Below are 14109 nucleotides of genomic sequence, written 5' to 3' on the forward strand. Positions count from 1 at the left end.
TCCCACTGAGTACAGACAGGATTTAAGGTTAGTGTTTAGGAAGGGAGCGAGGAGAGAAGGGGGAGCGAGAGAGGAGAGGAGATATGTTTGCATGACATGCCCTGTAGGCAGAGGGCTGTGTGTTCAACTGTGTCCTCATGCACACAGACAGTTTGTTCTCTCTCGACTCTTTTCTGGCCTTCAAACAGATAATGACCCTAATCTCTCCCTCGCTCGCTCTCTTCTCCCTCCTATGCCAGACTCACACCTTCGCTAAACACCTCTCTGTGGGGCGGAAATGGGCTGTATTTTCCCTGGTGTGGACAGGTGTGAATTTTCTTGTGTCTTTGTGTGTGCATGTGTGCGTGTGTAGGGGGACAGTCGAGTCCTACAGGGAGCTGAATCACTGGATGTAAATGAGCCATACAAGCCGAGCAGAAGAAACACACACACACACAGCTTGGTACAAGGGAAGGTCTTTGCGTGGGGTGGCATTTTTAGAGGGCATGTGTGTTTATCATTCCTCAAAACCTCAGTGTGTCTGCCATGATGACACACACTGTCACATCTCATAGATCACACACACACACACACACACACACACACACACACACACACACACACACACACACACACACACACACACACACACACACACACACACACACACACACCTGTGTGTGTGAGCAGTTTTATTATGCTGAGTGTCACATGCTGTGAGCTTCTCCGTTCTGTCACTTGTATCTTTCTATTAATCAGACGTGTGTGTGTGTGTGTGTGTATCAATACGTGTTTTTTCAGGGTAAACAAACATATGGTTTCTCTTCTCCACACGCATTGGAATTATTCATGAGCTGTCTGTATGCGATCACAGTCAGATAACACACATAATTGAAGTAATGACGATAGCATAAGGACGTGTGCTGAAGGACACACACACACACACACACGCACACACACGCACAGACCCACACACACACAAACACCACTAAAATGGCCTGTATCCAGGCAACTGTGAGAGAGCAGTAGAGTGTGAATGGTAATAGTCAGAGGACTATTATTATGTATTTAATCGATATTTAATTGAGCCAACCTTAACCCTTTTCACAGTCTCTATGGGATTTTTATTGTAGCGAAGGGGACACACAATGTGCTGCACAAGAATAGAGGAGAGAAGAGGAGGGCGGAGGAGAGGAAATGAGAGCAGAGGAGAGTAGATGAAAGAGGGAAGGAGAGGACAGAAGAGTAAATTAAATATGAGGAGAGGGGAGGAGAGGACACAAAAGGAGAGGAGAGGACAGGAGAGGAAATTAAATAGGAGAGGAGAGGAGAGGAGTGGAGTGGAGAGGAAGGGGGAGGAGGCACGAGAGGAGTGAAAACAAGGGAAGAGGTGAGAGTCTAAAACAATGCCAATTGTTTTAGATCGATTTTCCCTTATGATCGCTGGAGACAAATGTGAAACCAGTCATATGGCAGCAATCTGAAGAATATCAACATATCACCTTTTCCACCTTCTACAGTGTAAAACATTTCCTGTAATTTTTACAGAAAATTACTGGCAGCACAGTAGCCAGTAGGTTACTGTACATACAGCATTCAGTAATATACTGGCAACACAGAAGCCAGTAAATTACTGTAGATGTACAGGACCTTTACTGGAACACTTTACAGGATATTACCAGAACACCTGACTACAGCAACATGCTGTATTTTTTGTAATTTACAGCACATTACTGGAAGCACAGTGGGTTAGTAAACTGTTGCAGATTTACAGTGCAGGTAGCTAGTGCCATCGACGGGCAGTATTTCTGGTACATGTATTTGATATATGTTTTTCAATACCTCTTCTGTAACAGTTTAATTAGAATACATGTATTTAGTTTTTTTTTTAATGCCTGCTTTTAACTACAACATTTCTCTGTAACGGTAACATAATATTTTTACTTGCTATGACTGTGGTATATTATTGTTAACCTTAGTTTAATACACTGTAAGTCACTCTGGATAAGAGTATCTGCTAAATGACCCCAAAAAAAGTGTAACCGAAAATGAACACTTGCAAAGCACACTGCTGGGTATTATTCTAATGAGCTCCGCCCCCAAACAAGGCCGAATTGGATCAAAATACAAATAGTTTGGGGGCGGAGCTCATTAGAATAATACCCAGCAGTGTCCCTTGCAAATGTACATTTTTAACATTTACATTTTGCTCATTTTGCAGACACTCTTGTCCAGACCGACTTAAAAAACAACAACACATATCATAGTCATAGCAAGTAAAATGGTTCTGTAGCCATGACGGGAAATGTTGTTGTAGTTAAGGACACATTTGCCTTCAGCATACCCTGTATTTGTAACAAAATACCTTTGGAATGTATCTTTGCCGATCTCTGGTTAGTGCAAATTATGTTACTGTCAAATTTACAGGAACTTGGCTCCCTGTAAGTTACTGGAAAACGCAGAGCAATGACAATAATGTTAAACTAGCCCAATATACTGTATGAAAGGAAATGCTACTAATCATGCTGGCAAGTTACAGTAATTACATGGGGTTAGTGCAAGCAGGTTGGCTGCTAGGTATTTGTGTATTACAAAATGTTTCTCAATATTTCGTGTTTTATATCACTTGCGCTTCTAGAGGCCTAAACAAAAGCTTCCAAACTGACTGTGATTAAATCAAATCAAATTGTATTTGTCACATGTGCTGAATACAACACCTTACAATGAAAAGCCTTACAATGAAACGCTTACTTTACAAGCCCTTAATTAACGAACAATGCAGTTGTCAGAAAATAAGAGTTCAGAAAATATTTTACTGAATAAACTAAAGTTTTTTTTAAAATAACACAATAAAATAACAATAACGAGGCTATATACAGGGGGTACTGGTACAGAGTCAATGTGCAGGGGGGGGGGGGGGGGGGGGGGGGGTACTATGGTATTCAATCCTGATCTGTAGTCAATGAACAGCATTCTCACATACTTATTTTTGTCCAAGTGGGAAAGGGCAGTGTGGAGTGCAATAGAAATTGCGTCATCTGTGGATCTGTTGGGGCGGTATGCAAATTGGAGTGGGTCTATGTATTCTGGGATAATGATGTTGATGTGAGTCATGACCAGCCTTTCAAAGCACTTCATGGCTACAGACGTGAGTGCTACAACGCAGTAGTCATTTACGCAGGTTATCTTGGCTTTCTTGGGCACAGGGACTATGGGGGTCTGCTTGAAACATGTAGGTATTACAGACTTGTTCAGGTAGAGGTTGAAAATGTAAGTGAATGGCCTCCCGAGTGGTGCAGTGAGCTAAAACTCATCCAACTCATCCCAAACCATCTCAATTGGGTTGAGATCAGATGATTGTGGAGGCCAGGTCATCTGATGCAGCAATCCATCACTCTCTTTCTTGGTCAAATAACCCCTACACAGCCTGGAGGTGTGTTGGGTCATTGTCATGTTGAAAAACAAATGATAGTCCCTCTAAGTGCAAACCAGATGGGATGGCGTATCACTGCAGAATGCTAGTTAAATGTCCCTTGAATTCTAGATAAGTCACAGACAGTGTCACCAGAAAAGCACCATCACACCTCCATGTTTCACAGTGGGAACCACATATGTGGAGATCATCTGTTCACCTGCCTCTCACAAAGACACGGCGGTTGGGACCAAAAATCTCAAATTTGGTTCCACCAGTCTAATATCCATTGCTCGTGATTCAAAGTTCTTGAAAAGTTCTGGATTGACTGACCTTTATGTCTTAAAGTAATGATGGACTGTCATTTCGCTTTGCTTATTTGAGCTGTTATTGCCATAATATGGACTTGGTCTTTTACCAAATAGGGCTATCTTCTGTATACCACCCCTACCTTGTCATAACACAACTAATTTGCTTGAACGCATTAAGAAGGAAAGAAATTCCACAAATTAACTCTTAAAAATGCAGACCATTTAATTGAAATGCATTCCAGGTGACTACCTCATGAAGCTGGTTGAGAGAATGCCAAGAGTGTGCAAAGCTGTCCTCAAGGCAAAGGGTGGCTACTTTGAAGAATCTCAAATATAAAATATATTTTGATTTGTTTAACACCTTTTTGCTTACCACATGATTCCATATGTGTTATTTCATAGTTTTGATGTCTTCACAATTATTCTACAGTGTAGGAAATAGTCAAAATAAATTTAAAAAAACCTTGATTGAGTAGGTGTGTCAAACTTTTGATTGGCACTGCACATTAAATTGTCAGGGTATTACTACAGTACCACATATCAGTTCAATTGGCACAGCCTTCTCACTAACGGGTGCAACAAATATAGCCACTTACAAGGCAGGCTTTGAAATATGTTAATGAGACAGTGATTCTTTCCCCTCCCACAATGCACCATAATTTGCAGAATGCTGCAGTAAATATACAGCAGAAAAAAAACACTATTGTTGTATTGTATTTTAATAAAACTATAGTAATTGATAACAGTGAATATTTAATTATATTATACAGCACACCCTTTCAATATTTGGTGTTTTATATCGCTTGCACTTGTAAGAGACCTTAAAAAAGGCTTCTAAACTGGCAGTGAGTGCAGGGCAAAACCGATCAAAAGGACATGGCTAATCACTCAACCATTACAGCTTTGAGACTTGCTGTCACTCTCATCTGTCCCCTATAGTCATTAGGTTATTAGGGGATTACTACCACATATCACTTAAATTGGTACAGCACTCTCACTAATGGGTGCAACAAGTATAGCCTCTTGCAAGCCATGCCTCAACATTTGTTAATGAGCCACAACAATACCATGCACCCACAAAAGGTTTTTGGCACTCCAAAATTACAGTATGGTACTGTATGCTGAATTGCAGTAAATTACTTGCAGAACAGTAGCCAGTAAATTACTGTTGATTTACATTAAAAGGTTTTTGATTCCAAAAATAAGGTATGGTACTGTATTCTGTGGGGTGGTAGTGAATTACAGTACATTACTGGCAGCACAGTAGCCAATAAGTTACTGTAGATTTACAGGCCAAATCTATGATACTTCTCTGCTCCCCCAGAATAGAGGAGAGGAGGGCGGAGGAGAGGAAATGAGAGGAGACAAGAGCAGAGTCGATGAAAGAAGAGAGGGGAGGACACAAGAGGAGAGTAGATGAAATAGCAGAGGACACAAAAGGAGAGGATAGGGGAGGACAAAATGAGAGAGGGGAGGAGAGATATATGGTATAGTACTGTATTCTGTGGGGTACAGCATTCTCACTAATCGGTGCAACAAGTATAGCCTTTTACAAGGTACGCCTCAAAATATGTTAATGAGCCAGAGATTCTTTCCTGCCCACAACATATTCCCACAATCCACCATAATTCACAGTATGCTTCTGTAAATATAAAGCAAAACATGTAATACAGTACTTTACTGAATAATTGTATTGTAAAATTACAACAGTGTAGTGCAATGCCATTGAGCCCCCATAATGCATTGCTCTTTACAGTAGTGTAATATAGTGTTACAGTAGCTAACTGTAAAAGTTTTGCTGTAAATCTACAGAAATTTGTTAGTGTAAGCTTCTGTAGCCGTGCGCAAATGACAGTATACCAACTGGGCACAGACGTCAGTTCAACATCTAGTTTTGATTTATATTTGGTTAAGTTGTCAACTAACGTGAATTCAACGAAAAATTACACCATGTCATTGGATTTAGGTTAAAAGTTGGGTGAAAAAAAGACAAAATTCCCTGATCAGTTTTCCACTTTGATTTAACATCATTGCATTGAATTATTTTGTTGAAATGACGTAGAAACAACGTTGATTCAACCGTTTTTTGCCCAGTGGGTACTGCCAAACTTTCCGAGTTGATTTATGACTTCTAGAATGTTTTAGCAATATAGACTAGACTTTTCACGCTATTTTTTTGTCATTTATATCTTGTTAAATATGAGTCACTATCGTTAGTCACCGTCACCGATGAAAGAAGAGACTAAGAGACTTTAGTGTTAGTTTCCTTACATTTTGCATCATTCCATTCCGTTGTTAGTTTACCTTTCTTCCCTCTGTCATATTCATGTGGTTGTTCCTGAGGATTGCTAGCAATAGTGGATCATTGTGCAAGTTGTGCAATCCTTATGCAGCCTGAATGATTATGGAACGCAGACCATGCGTAGCAGTATAAACCTGAAGCCTGCCACACGGTTCAAGACGACTGGACGTTGTCATCACAGCTCCCTTTGTACACTTTTCTCCCCTTCCAATATTTCATAGATTGAACAATTGGATACTGCAACTTTCCAAATGAATCCAAAAACCTTATTTCACCAATATATGTTGTGCGCAATTTTTTTAAATGTATTGTTCGGAAATACTTTCCTAATACTTTCCTAACCCGAAATAAATAAATAGTATGCACGATCAGAGTATTTTTAAATCTACCAATTGGTGCTGAAAAGGAGATAAATATGCATGTGTTTGCATATATTTTTGTTATTATCATCTGAACCGTTCTCTCCATAAATTCTAGCGAGTCTGTCGAGAAAACTTAAATGAAATGGTACACCAAATTTAAAGGCATGGCTTTAGATAAATGTATCCCACGAAAAACTCTATTGAATGAAAACTCCAGGAGAAAATCTGTTGGCCAGGAAGTGGGAGGGCTTTCAGCGGTTGAATGACATTTATTCAGCGTGCGCAGAGGAGCCATGCCTGCAAAGCCTGTTAGGCACCTGCCTAAGGTAAGCCTGATTACTAACTACTGCGATGTGTGTAGGAAAGGCGTGCGTAGGAATACCATACATCTCCTCAGTCTGAATGGGATCCTATGTGACCTGTACGTGAACTCTGAGTGCTGAATGAGCAGGGTTCAGACCTCCAAAGGGAGGTTCACTGGTAACCCTCAGGGATGCTTGTGTGTGTGTGTGTGTGTGTGTCACAGTGAAAAGCCTTGTTTTGACAGAAAGTGAAATCCGTTTGCAGCATCTGTCATGATGTGGATCAGCAATTTTATGACAAACTTCATGCAATTATACTCATTTTGCCATGGGGCAGAGGGAAAGAAATGACCGTTTTACAGCAAATTTCCTGCAATTCTACTTGTTTTGCCATGGGTGGAGAGAATTTCTTTTAAGTTTTAAAGCTAATTCCCTGAAATTCTACACATTTTGCCATGACTTATGCCATGATATCTATGTGAGAGTGGGGTTGGGGGCCTGGGGCCCTAAGCGACCACTTAGGTCACGTATGCCTGTAGCCGGCCCTGAGTAATCCATTTGATTACACACACTGTAAAAGTAATGTATTATCCATCCCGATTCTTTCAATTATTTATTTAGGGGACGTCGTCTTCTCCTTGGGGGCGTTACTGGTGAATAAGGCCTTGTTAGGAGAGTAAACGACAAGAAATGAACAGATTGGAGAGGAGAGAGGAAGGTCGCACATCTCCCTCACTGCATGACAATTAGGCCCTGGACAGAAAGAGAGAGAGAGAGCGAGGGAGCAAGAAAGGGAGCTGTAGAGCAGGGACAGAGCAGCAAAGTGTAGATAGAATATGCTCTATGGAATGTGTAGATAGAATATACTCTATGGAATGTGTAGATAAAATATGCTCTATGGAATGTGTAGATAGAATATACTCTATGGAACGTGTAGATAGAATATACTCTATGGAATGTGTAGATAGAATATGCTCTATGGAATGTGTAGATAGAATATACTCTATGGAACGTGTAGATAGAATATGCTCTATGGAATGTGTAGCTAGAATATGCTCTATGGAATGTGTAGATAGAATATACTCTATGGAATGTGTAGATAGAATATACTCTATGGAATGTGTAGATAGAATATGCTTTATTTAATGTGTAGATAGAATATACTCTATGGAATGTGTAGATAGAATTTGCTCTATGGAATGAGTAGATAGAATATACTCTATGGAATGTGTAGATAGAATATACTCTATGGAATGTGTAGATAGAATATACTCTATGGAATGTGTAGCTAGAATATGCTCTATGGAATGTGTAGATATAATATACTCTATGGAATGTGTAGATAGAATATACTCTATGGAATGTGTAGCTAGAATATGCTCTATGGAATGTGTAGATAGAATATACTCTATGGAATGTGTAGATAGAATATACTCTATGGAATGTGTAGATAGAATATGCTCTATGGAATGTGTAGATAGAATATACTCTATGGAACGTGTAGATAGAATATGCTCTATGGAATGTGTAGATAGAATATACTCTATGGAATGTGTAGATAGAATATACTCTATGGAACGTGTAGATAGAATATGCTTTATTTAATGTGTAGATAGAATATACTCTATGGAATGTGTAGATAGAATATACTCTATGGAATGTGTAGATAGAATATGCTTTATTTAATGTGTAGATAGAATATGCTCTATGGAATGTGTAGATAGAATATACTCTATGGAACGTGTAGATAGAATATGCTTTATTTAATGTGTAGATAGAATATACTCTATGGAATGTGTAGATAGAATATGCTCTATGGAATGTGTAGATAGAATATGCTTTATTTAATGTGTAGATAGAATATACTCTATGGAATATGTAGATAGAATATGCTCTATGGAATGTGTAGATAGAATATGCTTTATTTAATGTGTAGATAGAATATACTCTATGGAATGTGTAGATAGAATATACTCTATGGAATGTGTAGATAGAATATGCTTTATTTAATGTGTAGATAGAATATACTCTATGGAATGTGTAGATAGAATTTGCTCTATGGAATGAGTAGATAGAATATACTCTATGGAATGTGTAGATAGAATATACTCTATGGAATGTGTAGATAGAATATGCTTTATTTAATGTGTAGATAGAATATACTCTATTGAATGTGTAGATAGAATATACTCTATGGAATGTGTAGATAGAATATACTCTATGGAATGTGTAGATAGAATATACTCTATGGAATGTGTAGATAGAATATGCTCTATGGAATGTGTAGATAGAATATGCTCTATGGAATGTGTAGATAGAATATACTCTATGGAATGTGTAGATAGAATATACTCTATGGAATGTGTAGATAGAATATACTCTATGGAATGTGTAGATAGAATATGCTCTATGGAATGTGTAGATAGAATATACTCTATGGAATGTGTAGATAGAATATACTCTATGGAATGTGTAGATAGAATATGCTCTATGGAATGTGTAGATAGAATATACTCTATGGAACGTGTAGATAGAATATGCTTTATTTAATGTGTAGATAGAATATGCTCTATGGAATGTGTAGATAGAATATGCTTTATTTAATGTGTAGATAGAATATACTCTATGGAATGTGTAGATAGAATATGCTTTATTTAATGTGTAGATAGAATATACTCTATGGAACGTGTAGATAGAATATACTCTATGGAATGTGTAGATAGAATATACTCTATGGAACGTGTAGATAGAATATACTCTATGGAACGTGTAGATAGAATATACTCTATGGAATGTGTAGATAGAATATACTCTATGGAACGTGTAGATAGAATATACTCTATGGAACGTGTAGATAGAATATGCTCTATGGAATGTGTAGATAGAATATGCTCTATGGAATGTGTAGATAGAATATACTCTATGGAACGTGTAGCTAGAATATACTCTATGGAATGTGTAGATAGAATATACTCTATGGAACGTGTAGATAGAATATGCTCTATGGAATGTGTAGATAGAATATGCTTTATTTAATGTGTAGATAGAATATACTCTATGGAATGTGTAGATAGAATATACTCTATGGAACGTGTAGATAGAATATGCTTTATTTAATGTGTAGATAGAATATGCTCTATGGAATGTGTAGATAGAATATACTCTATGGAATGTGTAGATAGAATATGTTCTATGGAATGTGTAGATAGAATATACTCTATGGAATGTGTAGATAGAATATACTCTATGGAATGTGTAGATAGAATATACTCTATGGAATGTGTAGATAGAATATACTCTATGGAATGTGTAGATAGAATATACTCTATGGAATGTGTAGATAGAATATGCTCTATGGAATGTGTAGATAGAATATGCTCTATGGAATGTGTAGATAGAATATACTCTATGGAATGTGTAGATAGAATATACTCTATGGAATGTGTAGATAGAATATACTCTATGGAATGTGTAGATAGAATATGCTCTATGGAATGTGTAGATAGAATATACTCTATGGAATGTGTAGATAGAATATACTCTATGGAATGTGTAGATAGAATATGCTCTATGGAATGTGTAGATAGAATATACTCTATGGAACGTGTAGATAGAATATGCTTTATTTAATGTGTAGATAGAATATGCTCTATGGAATGTGTAGATAGAATATGCTTTATTTAATGTGTAGATAGAATATACTCTATGGAATGTGTAGATAGAATATGCTTTATTTAATGTGTAGATAGAATATACTCTATGGAACGTGTAGATAGAATATACTCTATGGAATGTGTAGATAGAATATACTCTATGGAACGTGTAGATAGAATATACTCTATGGAACGTGTAGATAGAATATACTCTATGGAATGTGTAGATAGAATATACTCTATGGAACGTGTAGATAGAATATACTCTATGGAACGTGTAGATAGAATATGCTCTATGGAATGTGTAGATAGAATATGCTCTATGGAATGTGTAGATAGAATATACTCTATGGAACGTGTAGCTAGAATATACTCTATGGAATGTGTAGATAGAATATACTCTATGGAACGTGTAGATAGAATATGCTCTATGGAATGTGTAGATAGAATATGCTTTATTTAATGTGTAGATAGAATATACTCTATGGAATGTGTAGATAGAATATACTCTATGGAACGTGTAGATAGAATATGCTTTATTTAATGTGTAGATAGAATATGCTCTATGGAATGTGTAGATAGAATATGCTCTATGGAATGTGTAGATAGAATATACTCTATGGAACGTGTAAATAGAATATGCTCTATGGAATGTGTAGATAGAATATACTCTATGGAACGTGTAGATAGAATATACTCTATGGAATGTGTAGATAGAATATACTCTATGGAACGTGTAGATAGAATATACTCTATGGAACGTGTAGATAGAATATACTCTATGGAATGTGTAGATATAATATACTCTATGGAATGTGTAGATAGAATATACTCTATGGAATGTGTAGCTAGAATATGCTCTATGGAATGTGTAGATAGAATATACTCTATGGAATGTGTAGATAGAATATACTCTATGGAATGTGTAGATAGAATATGCTCTATGGAATGTGTAGATAGAATATACTCTATGGAACGTGTAGATAGAATATGCTCTATGGAATGTGTAGATAGAATATACTCTATGGAATGTGTAGATAGAATATACTCTATGGAACGTGTAGATAGAATATGCTTTATTTAATGTGTAGATAGAATATACTCTATGGAATGTGTAGATAGAATATACTCTATGGAACGTGTAGATAGAATATACTCTATGGAACGTGTAGATAGAATATACTCTATGGAATGTGTAGATAGAATATACTCTATGGAACGTGTAGATAGAATATACTCTATGGAACGTGTAGATAGAATATGCTCTATGGAATGTGTAGATAGAATATGCTCTATGGAATGTGTAGATAGAATATACTCTATGGAACGTGTAGCTAGAATATACTCTATGGAATGTGTAGATAGAATATACTCTATGGAACGTGTAGATAGAATATGCTCTATGGAATGTGTAGATAGAATATGCTTTATTTTATGTGTAGATAGAATATACTCTATGGAATGTGTAGATAGAATATACTCTATGGAACGTGTAGATAGAATATGCTTTATTTAATGTGTAGATAGAATATGCTCTATGGAATGTGTAGATAGAATATGCTCTATGGAATGTGTAGATAGAATATACTCTATGGAACGTGTAAATAGAATATGCTCTATGGAATGTGTAGATAGAATATACTCTATGGAACGTGTAGATAGAATATACTCTATGGAATGTGTAGATAGAATATACTCTATGGAACGTGTAGATAGAATATACTCTATGGAACGTGTAGATAGAATATACTCTATGGAATGTGTAGATATAATATACTCTATGGAATGTGTAGATAGAATATACTCTATGGAATGTGTAGCTAGAATATGCTCTATGGAATGTGTAGATAGAATATACTCTATGGAATGTGTAGATAGAATATACTCTATGGAATGTGTAGATAGAATATGCTCTATGGAATGTGTAGATAGAATATACTCTATGGAACGTGTAGATAGAATATGCTCTATGGAATGTGTAGATAGAATATACTCTATGGAATGTGTAGATAGAATATACTCTATGGAACGTGTAGATAGAATATGCTTTATTTAATGTGTAGATAGAATATACTCTATGGAATGTGTAGATAGAATATACTCTATGGAATGTGTAGATAGAATATGCTTTATTTAATGTGTAGATAGAATATGCTCTATGGAATGTGTAGATAGAATATACTCTATGTAACGTGTAGATAGAATATGCTTTATTTAATGTGTAGATAGAATATACTCTATGGAATGTGTAGATAGAATATACTCTATGGAATGTGTAGATAGAATATGCTTTATTTAATGTGTAGATAGAATATACTCTATGGAATGTGTAGATAGAATTTGCTCTATGGAATGAGTAGATAGAATATACTCTATGGAATGTGTAGATAGAATATACTCTATGGAATGTGTAGATAGAATATGCTTTATTTAATGTGTAGATAGAATATGCTCTATGGAATGTGTAGATAGAATATACTCTATGGAATGTGTAGATAGAATATACTCTATGGAATGTGTAGATAGAATATGCTCTATGGAATGTGTAGATAGAATATACTCTATGGAATGTGTAGATAGAATATACTCTATGGAATGTGTAGATAGAATATACTCTATGGAATGTGTAGATAGAATATACTCTATGGAATGTGTAGATAGAATATGCTCTATGGAATGTGTAGATAGAATATGCTCTATGGAATGTGTAGATAGAATATACTCTATGGAATGTGTAGATAGAATATACTCTATGGAATGTGTAGATAGAATATACTCTATGGAATGTGTAGATAGAATATGCTCTATGGAATGTGTAGATAGAATATACTCTATGGAATGTGTAGATAGAATATACTCTATGGAATGTGTAGATAGAATATGCTCTATGGAATGTGTAGATAGAATATACTCTATGGAACGTGTAGATAGAATATGCTTTATTTAATGTGTAGATAGAATATGCTCTATGGAATGTGTAGATAGAATATGCTTTATTTAATGTGTAGATAGAATATACTCTATGGAACGTGTAGATAGAATATACTCTATGGAATGTGTAGATAGAATATGCTTTATTTAATGTGTAGATAGAATATGCTCTATGGAACGTGTAGATAGAATATGCTTTATTTAATGTGTAGATAGAATATGCTCTATGGAATGTGTAGATAGAATATGCTTTATTTAATGTGTAGATAGAATATACTCTATGGAACGTGTAGATAGAATATACTCTATGGAACGTGTAGATAGAATATACTCTATGGAATGTGTAGATAGAATATACTCTATGGAACGTGTAGATAGAATATACTCTATGGAACGTGTAGATAGAATATGCTCTATGGAATGTGTAGATAGAATATGCTCTATGGAATGTGTAGATAGAATATACTCTATGGAACGTGTAGCTAGAATATACTCTATGGAATGTGTAGATAGAATATACTCTATGGAACGTGTAGATAGAATATGCTCTATGGAATGTGTAGATAGAATATGCTTTATTTAATGTGTAGATAGAATATACTCTATGGAATGTGTAGATAGAATATACTCTATGGAACGTGTAGATAGAATATGCTTTATTTAATGTGTAGATAGAATATGCTCTATGGAATGTGTAGATAGAATATGCTCTATGGAATGTGTAGATAGAATATACTCTATGGAACGTGTAGATAGAATATGCTCTATGGAATGTGTAGATAGAATATACTCTATGGAACGTGTAGATAGAATATACTCTATGGAATGTGTAGATAGAATATACTCTATGGAACGTG

The sequence above is a fragment of the Oncorhynchus mykiss genome, chromosome Y, assembly GCF_013265735.2.
Source record: "Oncorhynchus mykiss isolate Arlee chromosome Y, USDA_OmykA_1.1, whole genome shotgun sequence".
Lineage (NCBI taxonomy): Eukaryota > Metazoa > Chordata > Actinopteri > Salmoniformes > Salmonidae > Oncorhynchus > Oncorhynchus mykiss.